A 14,430-nucleotide genomic window follows, 5' to 3' on the forward strand; every position below is an offset into this window, starting at 1 on the left:
TTTTTTTCAGAATAGTGCGTAGTTGCGCTAGGCAAAGTCCGCCCAGTCCTACTCAGGATGTGCTCTCGTTTTCCACAATTGTTTTCAAAATTCTGCGTAGTGGCGCTATGCAAAGTCCGCCCAGCCCTACTCTAAATAGCTGTAAAGCCGAATCAGCATGTTCACCAAATAAATGTACACCATCAAACGGCATATCTTTCAGGCTATCCTGTACAGGCTCTGAAAACCTAGAATGACACAGCCGTGCATATCTGCACAGTGCAACTGGCCGAGCCATAGCTCCACCCATGGAATCGGTGGTATCCATACCACATTTTATGGTGAATTTCACCACTTCCCAGTCATCTTGTACCACCTGCAGGAGTAAACTCCTGGCCTCCTCTGAAAGAGAAGGCAGCCGATGCGCAACAGAGTCCCATAAAGCATGAGAAAATCTGCACAAAAACATGCCATGTTGAATGACCTCTATGCCGGGCTGACGGAAGAAAATATATTCCTCCCACAATGTTCTAGCCATCTAGGGTCCGGTGAAGCCATAGCAGCCTGATCCACTCTCCCTTTTGTGGTGGGATGTAGTAAGAGACAAACTGGGTCACCAGGGGCCGGTCGATGCCTATGAGCCTCAGTCTAGTCATCTGTTACAGGTTTCGCACAAGCTCCTAACAAAAGGTCAAACAGAGACTCATTATAAGGGAATAAAGGCTCTACTCCCATCTCACCGTGGTGAAGAACATCCACCAAACGGTCTGTGGATAATTCCACTGAGGGAAGCTGGCAACCTAAGACTGCAGCTGCCCTCCTCAATACCGCAACATAAGAAGAAGTCTCCTCTGTTGCCATACCAGGTGGAGAAAGTAGATCTGAAACTGGAGAGGACTCTAGTCCACTAGCCTTCCCCAGTTCAGTCAGACAATTTTCTTCGAAAGTAGACTGGACAGTATTGCCCAAAGGTTTTTGACACCCTATATTCTCCCCTTCACCTGCCAAACTGCACATTCCCATAGGAAAAGCAGGAACAGGTTGAATAAGGCTAGGTGGAAAGTTGCCCATAACAGACGGCTGCATCGGCGACGCATCCGGAACCATTTTGATGTCAGAAAGAGTAATGGGATCTGTGTCAATCGGTGCTACTGATGTCATTGGTTAACCAGACACCAAAGGTGTGAACCCCAAAGGGTTGTGCACCAGCGCCGCCTCGAATCCTATAACGGATTCAGAGGGCCAAACTGTCACCGAGGGCAAACTGGCCAGCGAGGATCCATTCAGAGCACCTACTACCTCCTTGGGGCCAGAAAGGGGGGAGACTGAGGCCCAAAAACCTTATGCAGGCAAAAGTAATATTCCCGCATTTGGGCTACAGTCGCCTCGGCTCCAGGAAATTTAGGGTGGGGCAGGGTGGACACCTGTGAATGCTCTGCAACTGACGGTTGGGAGACGGCGTCAGAGATGGACTTGCGTACCATCCATTTGTGCTTCGGAGCCCCCATTGACATCGGCGTCCTTCACCCGAATGGCTCCTCGACTGGTCTCTGGACTTCAGTGAGGACTGGCGACGCTGCGATGCATCAGATAATTGCGCCTCCAGAAGTTTCATATGATGCTTTCTCAACTCCTTCGGCTGAAGATGTTGACTCCTCGGAGTCATGGTGTTCTCCAAGGCACCACAAACAGATGGAATGAGGATCTGTGATCAACATCTGTCTGTCACAAGATCCACAGGGTTTAAACCCTCAAGACATTGCAAAAGGTACACTGTTCCCTCAACAAAACATGGAGATGGTTTGAAAAACTGCCCCCTAGCTGCTCCGGATCCGCGTTGCAAGCAAAGGAAAGAAAGAACTGACATCGGCGCAGGAGTTATATGGACTCTGTCTGGCAACTTCACATCCAATGGATGACGTCGACACAGTCACCCGATGCACGGATGTGCTGTGGGAGAAAAAAATCCAGATCCAACTGGAGAAGATTCTAAAGTGAGGGATCTGCTGCTAGATGTCTCTATCAGATTGGTTCAGGAAAGATGGGCACATATTGGGTGATGTAAAATGCAATGGACCACTACTTTGCCAGCTTCACTTCTTTCCCCAGTCCGCAATGGACAAGCACCAAGACAGTTTGCATATTTCCCTTAATATTTGAGGCACAAGCTGGCTTAGTACTGGTGATTAGGAACACAAGACTGTGATGGGCGGACTGCTTGAACTATTCGTAGCCACTGGTAATTATTCTGGGCAGCATCCGAGTCCATCGTTTGTTTGCCCGCCATGCCAATCAAACAGGAAACCACCATTAGCATATTATCCTTGGTCCTCCTCCAATAGGAAGGAACTGCGATGCAAGGTCCCCTCTAAACCAGAACACAAGCAATCCCAGAGTAGTTTTGCCCTATTTGAGGCTTGTCTGTAGGATGCAGCATCGCACTGCGCACAACAAACAAGGGATGAGCATTACTCTGGGCCACAATCCAGTGCATTGTTTTGTTGCCCACCATGCCACATTAGACAGTGACCAGCCACAGGTAAATCAGTCCTGGTCCTGCTCCAGTAGAAACAGCACAGCCCAAACAGCCAATCCAGGTCCTCTCTGAACTGGAACGCATTCAACCCAGGGCCGGTTTTGGCCTGATCGGGTCTCATCAGTTGGGGGCAGCTTGGTTTCAGTGGCATAGTGAGCATGGAACCACATATGGGTCTTTACATATTGGATGACAGTAGAAACAGGCTTATCAATAGTGCCTTAAGTATTGAGGAAGAATGGGAAACTGTGCACCAATATGCAGTGACCAATGCGCTTTCTTCCCTCCCTCTAGTGACAGAGTCATCCTGGATCAGTTGTGCCTGTGGCTGGTGGCGCAAAACAGTAGAGTGTTTTGGGGAGGATGCCCATGGCTTGCACAATCAACAAGCAACATGAATGGGCTAATAGCAGGCCACGGTGGCCCCTTGTGCTCTCTTGCTATGTCACTTCTGATGTCGACATTCGGCAGCATCGCTCACCACCTGCATGGCCGGAAAACACAGAAGTCCAAATGACATGCACAAATGCCTTAGTTTGCACAAGGTATTCACAAAAGGGGGATTTGCACTTGCAATTCTTCGGCTAAGCATATAAATGCTCAAATTCTGTACGAGTAAGTCCTTCTTCAGGGATGGGGAATGGGGGACTCAGGTGAAGATGCACTAGAAGGTTTGTGTACAGCCACAAACTCAAGAACTTGTGAGTGTTTGCAAACCTTTATCTGATTCATTCGCACTCCTGCAACGTCATTTACTCTTGTCAATTACAGAAGTAAACCCCTTTCCAAGATGGAGAGAGATGAACGAAAAGCCACCCAAAGTGATTAGAGTGTTGAGTAAGAGGTTTCTCTACAAAGAAAAATATTTTTCTCAAAGAAAAAAAGTGCACTTGCACACCTGCAAAGGCATTTCCCCCGTGCACTTATACACCATGAACAAGCAGACATATAGAAGTGCCTGCACATGGTCATAGCTTTGAATGCATAAAATGTTTCCCAAGAGTACACCTGAAAACCCACAATTTTTGCAGGTTCAGAGAGCACATGCGGGCTGTAGCTTAGTAGCAGACCTGCACCCTACAAAGGATTTGCAGAACTACTGGCCAGATGTACCAAGGGTGTTAGGGCCCACAAACCCTCTTGATTCAGTGAAGCAGAGGATTTAGATGCTAAACCCTATTTTTCAATGTTCTATGCCCCGAATTGTTAAATGAGTTTAGGGAACCATACGGAATCGGTATTTGGTAGGGCCGCGTTTAGGGCGTCCCTTCCAAATACTGTTTCCTTATGGTATGTATTAACGGTTTGCAACCGAAATGTGATCACAAAATATAAATATTTTATAGACTACATAAAAGTAGTGGTCCTCTTTGTGAATGGTGCATAATCATCTTTAGAAGTAGGCAGTGGTTCATTGGACAATTGCTTATTTCTAAAAGAAAAGTTTGTTATTTTTTTTAATTTTTTTAAATGCATCCTGTTTGCCTTAAAACAGCTGCATTAAAAAACAATATTGCTTTAGTTCAACACAATCACAGACATGGTGGCCTGCAGATCCCTGGAGATTCCTATCATGGCAGTCAATCGTAGTGGGTTGCAATATGCGACCTACCTAATTAATATTCATGAGGTAGGTCGAATTGTGACACAATACAATTCAGTATTGTATGAAATTGCATATCATTAGATAGGCTGCATCGCAAAATATCAATGCATTCAGTGAAAGTCGTTAAGCAAATTGTGACCTCCAGGCCAGAGTCCCGTTCTCCGCCACACCAGCTCCGCTGTGCTTTGCCTGCCGCTACCCCCGACACCTCCTCCTGGTAGGTGTTCAAGGCCCTCCTGTTGTCTGCCTGCGTCTCATTCCCTGCTTGCTTCCTGCATTATTGTGAGTTATTGTAATTGTGCCTTATTTTTTCCTGTTGACATTATATTTTGTTTTTCACCGCCCTTTTCCTGCCGCTGACACCCGCAACCCCTCCCCATGCCAACTCCCGCTGCCGCCTCCCAGCTGCGCTTCCCTGCCCCCTTCTCTATTTAATGGTGGCTGATGTAGGAATGACCGAGCAGAACCTCTGACCTCCAGGCCAGAGTCCCGCTCTCCGTCCCAGCAGCTCTGCTGTGCTTCGCCTGCCGTTGCCCCGACACCTCCTCCTGGTACGTGTTCGAGGCCCTCCTGTTGTCTGCCTGCATCTCGTTCCCTGCTTGCTTCCTGAATTATTGTGCCTTATTGTGACTTATTGTAATTGTGCCTTATTTTTTCCTGTTAACATTGTATTTTGTTTTTCGCAGCCCTTTTTCCCGCCGCTGACCCCCTGCAGCCCCTTCCCCCTGCCAACTCCCGCTCCTGCCTCTCAGCTGTGCTTCACTCCCCTTCCCTATTTAATGGCGGCCGCTGTGCAGTTGCGCCAAAGGCAAGCCAGTCTGCGCCCATCTGAAACCCGACCGCGACCAGCGCCAGGGACCCTGGATCTCCGACCACTCTCCGCTATGACTCAGCTGCCCTCCTCACACTCAACCCTAGAAGGAACAACAACTGCCACCTGTCTACGCCATGCCTCACCCATGGCCAGTTCTCCTTCACCACCGTCTGCACCCCTGCGGCCACCACCCACATGCCAAACACCAACACCCCCGAAGCCCTGAAATGCATCTTCCTCAACGTGCGCTTCCTGCACTGACACGCTGTAGAGATCTGGGACCTCCTCGACATCCTCTCACCAGACGTCGCCTTCTTCACAGAAACTTGGACCAATTCTTCCTCCGCCCCCGACATCGCCACCGCCATCCCGGACAGATACAAGATCCAGAGGAAGGACTGCCCCAACCGCCCAGGAGGAGCACTTGCCATCGCACACAAAAGCTCCCTCCGACTCACAATCTCCAGCTCGAGCCACAGCCCGCCCACCACCGAACACCTCCATTTCCAGATCCAGACCAGCCCCAGAACGACTGTAAGCGACACCCTCACCTACAGACCTCCTGGACCTCGAACTTCGTTCACCACCACCATCGCCGACCTCATCGCACCCCACGCCATTGCCTCCATGGACTACATGCTCAACAGAAACATCAACTTCCACCTTCACAAACCCAGTGACTCCAACTCCACCACCCTCCTGGACAACCTCGCCAACCTCAGATTGAAACAACTCATCACCACCCCCACACACAAGGCAGGACACACCCTAGACTCCATCTTTGCAGGAGGCAACAACATCCACTTCAGTCACACCACTCAACCCTCATGGACAGACAACCACTGCGTACACTTTCACGTCGACAAACCCACGACGCCCAAATCTGCACCCTGCCCTCCACGAAGAACAGCGATACCCTCGCCACTTCGGCTGACGCCAACCTCGCAGCCAAAGAACTCCACAGATGGCTCTCCGACTGCGCAGACAAGCTCGCCTCCCTACGTAACACTGACAGACTCCGCCCCAGGAATAGTATCCTACGCCGATGACACTCAGCTCATCCTCTCCCTCACGAAAGACCCCATCACCACCAGACAACTTCCAGGACGGCATGAAAGACATCGCATCCTGGATGAGCAGCAGCTGCCTGAAGCTCAACTCAGAGAAGACTGCGGTCCACATCCTCAGACCCTCCCCCTCTGAATGGGACAACTCCTGGTGACCTACCGCCCTCTGGAGCCTCCCAAGGACCATGCCCGAAACCTCGGTATCGTACTCGACTCCTCCCTCTCCATGACCCGGCAGATCAACGCCGTCGCCTCCACCTGCTTCAACACCCTCTGCATCCTCCGAAAGACCTTCAAATGAATCCCCCCTAATCTTGGAAGACCGTCACCCACACACTCATAACCAGCAGACTGGACTACGGAAACGCCCTCTAAGCCGGGATCAACAAGTCTCTGCTCCACAAACTCCAGACCATACACAACACCGCAGCGAGACTCGTCCTCGGCATCCCTCGACATGAACACATCTCCCAGCACCTGCGTAACCTCCAGTCGCTCCCCGTTGAGAAAAGAGTAACCTTCAAGATACTCACCTACGCCTACAAATGCCTCCACAACCCCAATACTTCAATGACAGAATCTCCTTCCACGTACCCAAGAGGAACCTCCGATCCGCCGACCTCGCCCTAGCAGAACCCCCGCGCATCTGCAGAGCAAGAACAGGTTGAAGAACCTTCTCCTACATCGTGGCCAAGGCCTGGATCGAGTTGCCAATCAACATCAGACGCGCCCCCACCCTGCACTCACGGGTGAGTAGGGCGCTTAAAAAACTCCCTAATTGATTGAGACCACTTTTACTAAATGATTTGTACGTACATCTTGACCTACATGCTTTCAGAACCATTGGTTGAATGAACACCCATCCAGGCAATGTAACTATCCCCTTGACAGCGCCAGCCCACGCGAATTACAGGTTGTTGGATAGCCACTCAAGCTTTGCTTAATCCATGAATTGGTGGGTCTATGCAGCCGCAAGGATTTGGGTGAATTTACAAGGCAATATTCCAGCCCCAGTTCTCATATCTGTAAAAATGAGGAGCTGTTAGGACCATGGGCGGAATTTCACCAAGATCAGAGAGATGTGACAGAGGTGACGTCACTGGGCCGTTTGAGAACGATGACATCAGAGGAAGTAAAAATGCACATCCTTTGATCCAGACGATAGGCCAATGTATGGTTTTCTGAAATTTTCTCTTGAAAACCCAGGCAAACACACTCACTTGCCACAACTATTTAACACTAAAGGTGTGCAAATGTTTTGAAAAAATGAGGTTGGCTAAACTTTACAGGGGAGCTACACAGCTGTACTCAAAGGCTGCAAGCAGCAGTTTATGGGTAACAATTCCCCCTAGTTACCACCAAAGGAAAGTATGCCCTTCGCATTTGCACAGCGCCCTGAAGTATTAATACAGCACTAAAGCACTTTCTTAATCTGGATGACCTTTTTAGGTCTCGCCTGAGCCAGGGCATGCGCTGCACTGGCGAGACATTTAGTTAGTCGGCTTTAAAAAGCCTACCACAGCTTTTTGTGTGGCATACTGCGTGCGGTTACACGCACAGGCACGAGCAGAGGCGCCATCTGGCTTTCCTCTCGCTCTCCCAAGTGCGCAGGCCTCGCTCTGCCTCTCTGTCTTGCTCGCCCTTCCCCCTCCCCCACCATCGAGAGAGCCCACCACAGAGCGTGTCTCGCGGCCGCACGTCTTGTTTGTTTTGTTTTGCAGTTTTATTTAACTTGAATTCGACTGGAAAGTATTTCGAGTGCTTTACATGAGCACCAGTGACATTACACAGGGACACATTCAATTTCAGGTGCGCATAAGGGATGATTTGCCCAAAATCACCGATGTTGAGCGGACGCCGAGACTCGCACTCGGTTCCCCAGCTTCAAAGTCGGCTGTGTTGGCGGTATGGCCACATTCTCTCCCCTCGTTTTTGTTGCTAAATTGGATTAGACCTCACCTCTTTCCATCGCAGCACTCACGATGCTTGCTACTTGAACTCCGGTTTCAGACAGTGCTTTTTACAGCTTCCCAACCAGTGCTTTTTACAGCTGCCCAACACCCACCCACCACACCACTTTTGTGCTCGCAGCCTGGCCATGGACGAGGGGAACGAGGAAGAGGGATCTGTGAACCTCCCTGAGGTGCGGGTCGCAACTTAATTTAACTAAAAAGTACGCACTGAATTGTTTTGTAAGCACATCATATATTTTGTACTTAGATTGAATATATTAACATATTTGCTTAAAAATACTTGCCTACTTTCAGACAATTTCATATGTTAAAATGTTTCAAACTATTTCCCCCTGCCCCCTCCCCCCACCCCCCCACTGCATGGACGCCACCCACCCTCTCCCCCCACTGCACGCATGCCACTCTTCATGGTTCACGGGCGCTCTGTTAATTAAAGAAGAAATAGGCAGACGTTTCCACCATTGTTTCCCCTTCTCCCCCATTCTTGCTCTTCGTGTGGCTTTTACACTGAAGAGTTTTGCATACATATAGGCTTGGATTGGGGTCAAAAATCGGCCTGGCATCCTAAAAAGGTGGCCCTCATTTGGGACAAGTCTAACATCAGACTGAAAACTTCTCAGTTACAGTAATTCCGTTCAATTTACGGAGTGCATTGGTAGTGTTTTATACACCACAAGGTAACCATGCCTTACTTCTTTCCAGCGCTTTAGCAAGAACACAAAACAAGGAACACGTTCCTTGCCCCTGTGCTTTTTCCTCCTCTGTGCTCCCTTGTGAGCTGTCTCTGCCTCCCCTCTATTGCTCTTTTCTCCGCTTGCCTGCCAAGCTCCTGCTCAATGGCTTTCATGTTTTCTCACACTCCCATGTTTTTTTCCCCCACAGTTTTAAGTAGCGCAAACCCAAATGCATCGGAGCGCTTTTACATTAGCACCAGTTACATGAACTTTTTTTAGGCACGGGGAGATTAATTTATTTGCCAAGAATCACTAGGTGTTGGGCCGACACTGAGACTCCAACTTGGCTTCACAGTTGGCAGCTCTAAAGGGCAATATTTTGTCTCCTGTTGTTTACACACGTTCTCTGCCCCCTCCGCAGGGTGTGTAATTAGATTAAAGGCGTCTGCCATGAAAACAAAACAATCGGGTAGCAAGCAATAACAAATTTCTTGGACATTTTGTGAATTACAAATATAACGCAAATGGAGAACTACTAAAGAACGAACAACGGGGCATATTATCAAGACAGGCGATAAAATTATCGCCGCTTTAGCGGCAGAAAACTGCCGCTAAAGCTGCGATAATGGGCTTGATAATATGCTCTATGGAATTCCAATTGAAGCCCATGTTAGATGTCCTTTTCATCTAACATGGGCTTCAATTGGAATTCCATAGGGCATATTATCAAGCCCATTATCGCCGTTTTAGCGGCAGTTTTCTGACACTAAAGCGGCGATAATTTTATCGCCTTTCTTGATAATATGCCCACTTGTCCATAAATAAAAGCTCAAGAGTACACAGCATCGTCACGTTGCAGTACTTCTGTTCATTGCCTTCAACGTGAAGATGTTGTGCACTCTTGAGTTTTTATATATGGCCAGGCACTGACAGTGCACAGTCGCGCTCGTCTTTTATTTGCAGTATTGATGTAGCACAGATCTAGCCATGTAAGACAGAGGAGTGCACAGCACAGTCAACGTGCAATATCATTGCATGTGCACTAAAAAATAATGATCAGATGTTTTCATTTCAACACTTTATTTATAACATTTTGATTTGCCACCATCCTTTTTAAAAGCATTTATCAGCACCGCCGCCTACCAACAGGGCCCGAGCAGAGTGCCTTTAAGAGGTTGCCTTAACTGTAAACCCACTTCACACACACATGGACTTCTTTGTATACTTCAGCTTTCCCAATATTTCTCCATTTCTCTTTGTACCCGTCTGTGAAAGTTTCTGCCCTTGTCTCTCCTTTCACTTCTTGTTATACTATGCATATCTCAGTCCGTCCTTGCAACTGTCTCTCTTAATCTTGGTGCAAGTATCTCTTTCTCTTCTTCGCTTCCATTCTTTTTTCATATCTGTTCATCTTTATTCCTCCGGTTTCTCCCGTTCTGTGCTGTTGTCCTTTCCTGTCTTTGCCAGTCTTTTCGCTGTGTCTCTCCTACTCTCTCTGTATGTTTTGGTCTCACTGCACCTCTCTCTCTACCTATCTCTCACTCTCACGTTCTCTGGCCTCTCCCTCTACTGAGCTAGCATAACAAGGGAAAGGCTCCCTAGTGACTAACAACCCTAGCAGTTTTATCAATGCTCTAGTTTTGAAGGGGAGCCACAGAAACAGTGCCAAATCGTGATTTGCACGACTTTAAAATGCTATTGCCCAAGACACGACTCACCTTCCTCCATGATTTAATGTGCATGATGGAACTCAACAAATGGCACCTCAAACGCTCAGCAGTGTGTTTTTTGGTGCAACTGTATGGTAGATGCACACCTGACTTCGTTATTGCAATAAATAACCAAAGTGAGGAGGAACTGGATACATTTAAGCCTTTAAGTTTCAAACGATTTCCTATTATGCTGATTTTATGCATTTGCTGTTTTCCCTACAGCTTGCACAATCTTAAAAATTGAAATGCTTTGTTGATCTGTGAGGGGCGATTTCATGGAATTAGAAACCTGGATTGCCAATCCACGCCTTTCTGCTCCATTTCATCCACCTTGCTTTTTCTGTTTTGCTCTGCTTTGATTTGTTATTTTCTTCTCCTGTTTCTATTTATTCTTCTCTATTTCCCCCTTTCTTTACTTTGGTAATCTTTGGACATTTTTGCTTTCTTTATTTCTCTCTTTCATCATTCTATCTTTATTGTGCCGTTTCCATTTTCCCCCTATTTTCTTTTCACTCAAATTATCCCATTTCCTCAGTTTCATTCCATTTCTGTTTCATTTTCCTCCTTTCTCTAGCATCCTTTCTGTTTACATATTCTTTCCTCTTTCATTCCTTTGGTAGATAAAAGACATTGGGCCTCATTTATGAAAAGTGACGCATCACTGCATGAAAACAGTAATGCGTCACTTTTCACTGCGCCCTCCCTGCGACTCCAAGGATGCGTCATATTTACAGTATGACGCATCATGTCGCAAGGAGTCACAGATACGTCAGTATTTCTGACGTATCTGTAGGCACAAAAGTGACGCATTGCTGGAGTGTGTCACGAAAGTGACGCAACTCCAGCAATGTGTCCTTTCACATGGGGCAAGCCCCATGTGAAAGGGCCTGCGTCAGTCTTACGCCTGCTGTGAGGCAGGCGCAAGATATTGACGCATTTGCACCCTAGAAGTGGCGCAGTGAAATCTCGTAGATTTCACTGCGTTACTTCTACGATGCTTACTTACGTGGGAACGCCCACCCTGCATACATTATACCTGACGCAGGTATAATGTAGCGCTGGGGTTTACAAAGTGACGCATCTACCTAGATGCGTCACTTTGTAAATATGGTACAACAAGGTCCAGTTTTTACGCCGCTGATGCGTCAGAAAAAGTGACGCACCGGCGGCGCAAAAGTGACGCAAGGACTCATAAATGAGCCCCATTGTCATTACCAATACCTCTAACTCTCTCAAATGCGAGACCAATTTGAATTGCAAATGCTTGTTCGTTTAGTTCTTGGATTCCCATCCGTCGGCTGTATCTGTGTGTGTTTTTTGGTTATCTTTGCTTGTGCATTGAGTTGTAGTTTAACATTTTTAGAGCGTAAGAAGTAGCCATGAACCTACAGCTTTAAGGACTCGTCTTACAAAACATCCCCAGGCTTGCTTTTATGTTGAAAGACCCGGGCATGCCCTCCCATCCCCCTAGAGTGCATCTCACAAGAGTGTTCCCCACTTCAATGGCCTGCTCCACCCTGTGCACACATGCCACTGACAGGCTTTTAGCTGCCTCTTGCATGTCCTGACAGAGGGAATGGAGCCTGGACTGTCTCATCCTCCCTGTGAAGGAGTGAGTGAAGCTGAGCAGGCCCTGCTAATCTACTCCCTGACAAGCCCCCTGCTCCTATGTCCATATTAGCGCTAGCAGAGCCTGTGCATACACTCAGCAGAAATGTGGCTAAGCCCCCTGAGTGCCTGAAGCTGATTCATGCGCAGATGGGCACTTGAGCGTTCACGATAAATGGATGTGTGTGTGCACTGCAGGTGCCCAAACTGATGGGAACGCCAGTTGACCAGCTACATGTGGTTTAGAATGGATGCAATTTGCAGGCCCCTGAGCTCGCAGCGTTCTGCATCTACTGATCTGCCCCTGAGAAAATAACAGTGACATGGGACTGACTATTGGTGTCTAATGGGGTCTTTTTGCTGGACATATGCAGAGCAATCTTCCTAGAAAACCTATCTGAGGCAACCAAATCCCAAACTGGGCGATTGGATTTTCCACCAGGAAGCCTCCAATCGTAGCCAGGACACTGGTTCGAGCTTCAGGGTCAGAACACTGCATATGATCGAACCAATGAAAGAACCCTGTTGGGCAGCTCTGGCTGCAAGAATATTCATAGTCTCAGGTAAAAAGGCAATTTGCTGGGCTTGGGCACTCAGTCATTTAGGAAAAGTGTTGAATCGCTGCGTGAAAACAGCAATGCAACCATTTTCACTGCGCCCTCCTTGCGACACGATGGATGCGCCGTATTTAATGTACAGCGCTCCATGTCACAAGGAGTTACAGATACGTCAATATTTCTGATGTATCTGTAGGCGCAGTAATTGCTGGAGTTGGTCACGAAAGTGTCGCCATTCCAGCAATGTGTTCTTTCACATGGGGCAAGCCCCATGTGAAAGGGCCTGCGTCAGTCTTACGCCTGCTGTGAGGCAGGCGTAAGGTTTTAAGGCAGTGTCATCCTAGAAGTGGCGCAGTGAAATCTTATAGATATCACTGCGCCACTTCTACAAGGCGTTTTACGTGGGAACGCCCACCCTGCATACATTATACTTGATGCAGGTATAACGTAACGCAGGGCTTTACAAAGTGATGCGTCTGCTTAGATGCATCACTTTGTAAATAGGGCGCAACATGGTGCATTTTTTACGCCGCAGGTGCATCACAAAAAGTGATGCAACTGCAGCGCAAAAGTGTTGCAAGGCCTCAAACATAAGGCCCGCAATTTTCTATAGCAGCAAGGTCTCATCGTAGGTCATCTGTTGCAATCTGGCAGTTTCAAGTCTTTGTTTCGATGCAGGAGCTGTTTAGCACCCTCTTTGAAGTCCCCCCAAAGGTACCAAACTATAGGGGTACCTTTCCAAAAAAGTACCTATTGCGGTAAAGATTTACAAATGGAACGGGTAGCTCCTAGGCCTAAGTGTTCAAAAAGACACATAGTGGGAAATAGGGTTAGGGTTTCACTTTGACTTCAGATTGCTATATCTCCTGAATGATAATGGCTATAGAGGTGGTTCTGGTGGATCCAGGTGTGTCAATTCAATCGGAAGATTTAACAGATAAACCACACGTAAAAGGACCATTCGGACATATTTAGATAGAGGAGACCTCACTATTCATGAAAACATGGTCTATCCGGAGTGCCGGGTAGCATTAGTTTATGATATCCATTATCAACAAACTTCCTGATGAAGTTCCTCATCGGAACGAAACACGTTGACTGGGGTGGCACATTATCTGTATAAAGATAAGAAATAATAGAGATCATTTTTCTACATTTCAAGATTGAAACTGGAATTGTTTTGATGATCCCTATAGGAAGAAGTTGATTTCTTTCTCCACAATTTAATACATTATAAAATGGATCAAGATGGAGTTCTTCTCTCTAACTACGTTTTTTCAAGATTTATTTTGGGTTCTAAAGCAGATGGATCCGCTTAGGGTAAAGTACCACTAGTTACACTTGCCAGAATTACAACTAGTGTAATTTGCATGCAGAACAACTGCTGATTCGTGTGGTTTGGATTATGTGTTGAGGATCAGAAAGTGACTTGTAGAGTTACCGTTACCAAGACTGGTCACATGTATAGGGCCTGAAGGCGATGAGGTGCCATGAGTGATTGTCAAGGTGACTGGTTTACATTAGGGAAGGGTGGCTAGAGAAGAAAATGGCAGTGGAGAGGTTGACCTTTCTGAGCTACTGGAAAGTGGTGAACTTCTGTTGAACGTGATGAAGCGAATTACATCATTAGGTCGGAGAAGCAGGCTCATCTGTTTAGCTCATGAAGGACATTTAGGAGGGATGAAAACTAAAGAAAGGTCCCAGGAAAGAGGTGAGAATGAATATCGTTGGAGTTCTTAAAGGGAAGGGAGCTACTATGTATTTCCTGGTAGCAATGAATCTCTTTTCTAGGTGAGCAGCATTATTGTGTATGGGAATCATAATTTCAGGTGCAGTCAGAAAATACTTAGAAACTTTGTGCAGGAGACAAGGTTTTTCTAGGGTTTTGTTACTGACAATGAAAG

The sequence above is a fragment of the Triturus cristatus genome, chromosome 9, assembly GCF_964204655.1.
Source record: "Triturus cristatus chromosome 9, aTriCri1.1, whole genome shotgun sequence".
Taxonomy (NCBI): domain Eukaryota; kingdom Metazoa; phylum Chordata; class Amphibia; order Caudata; family Salamandridae; genus Triturus; species Triturus cristatus.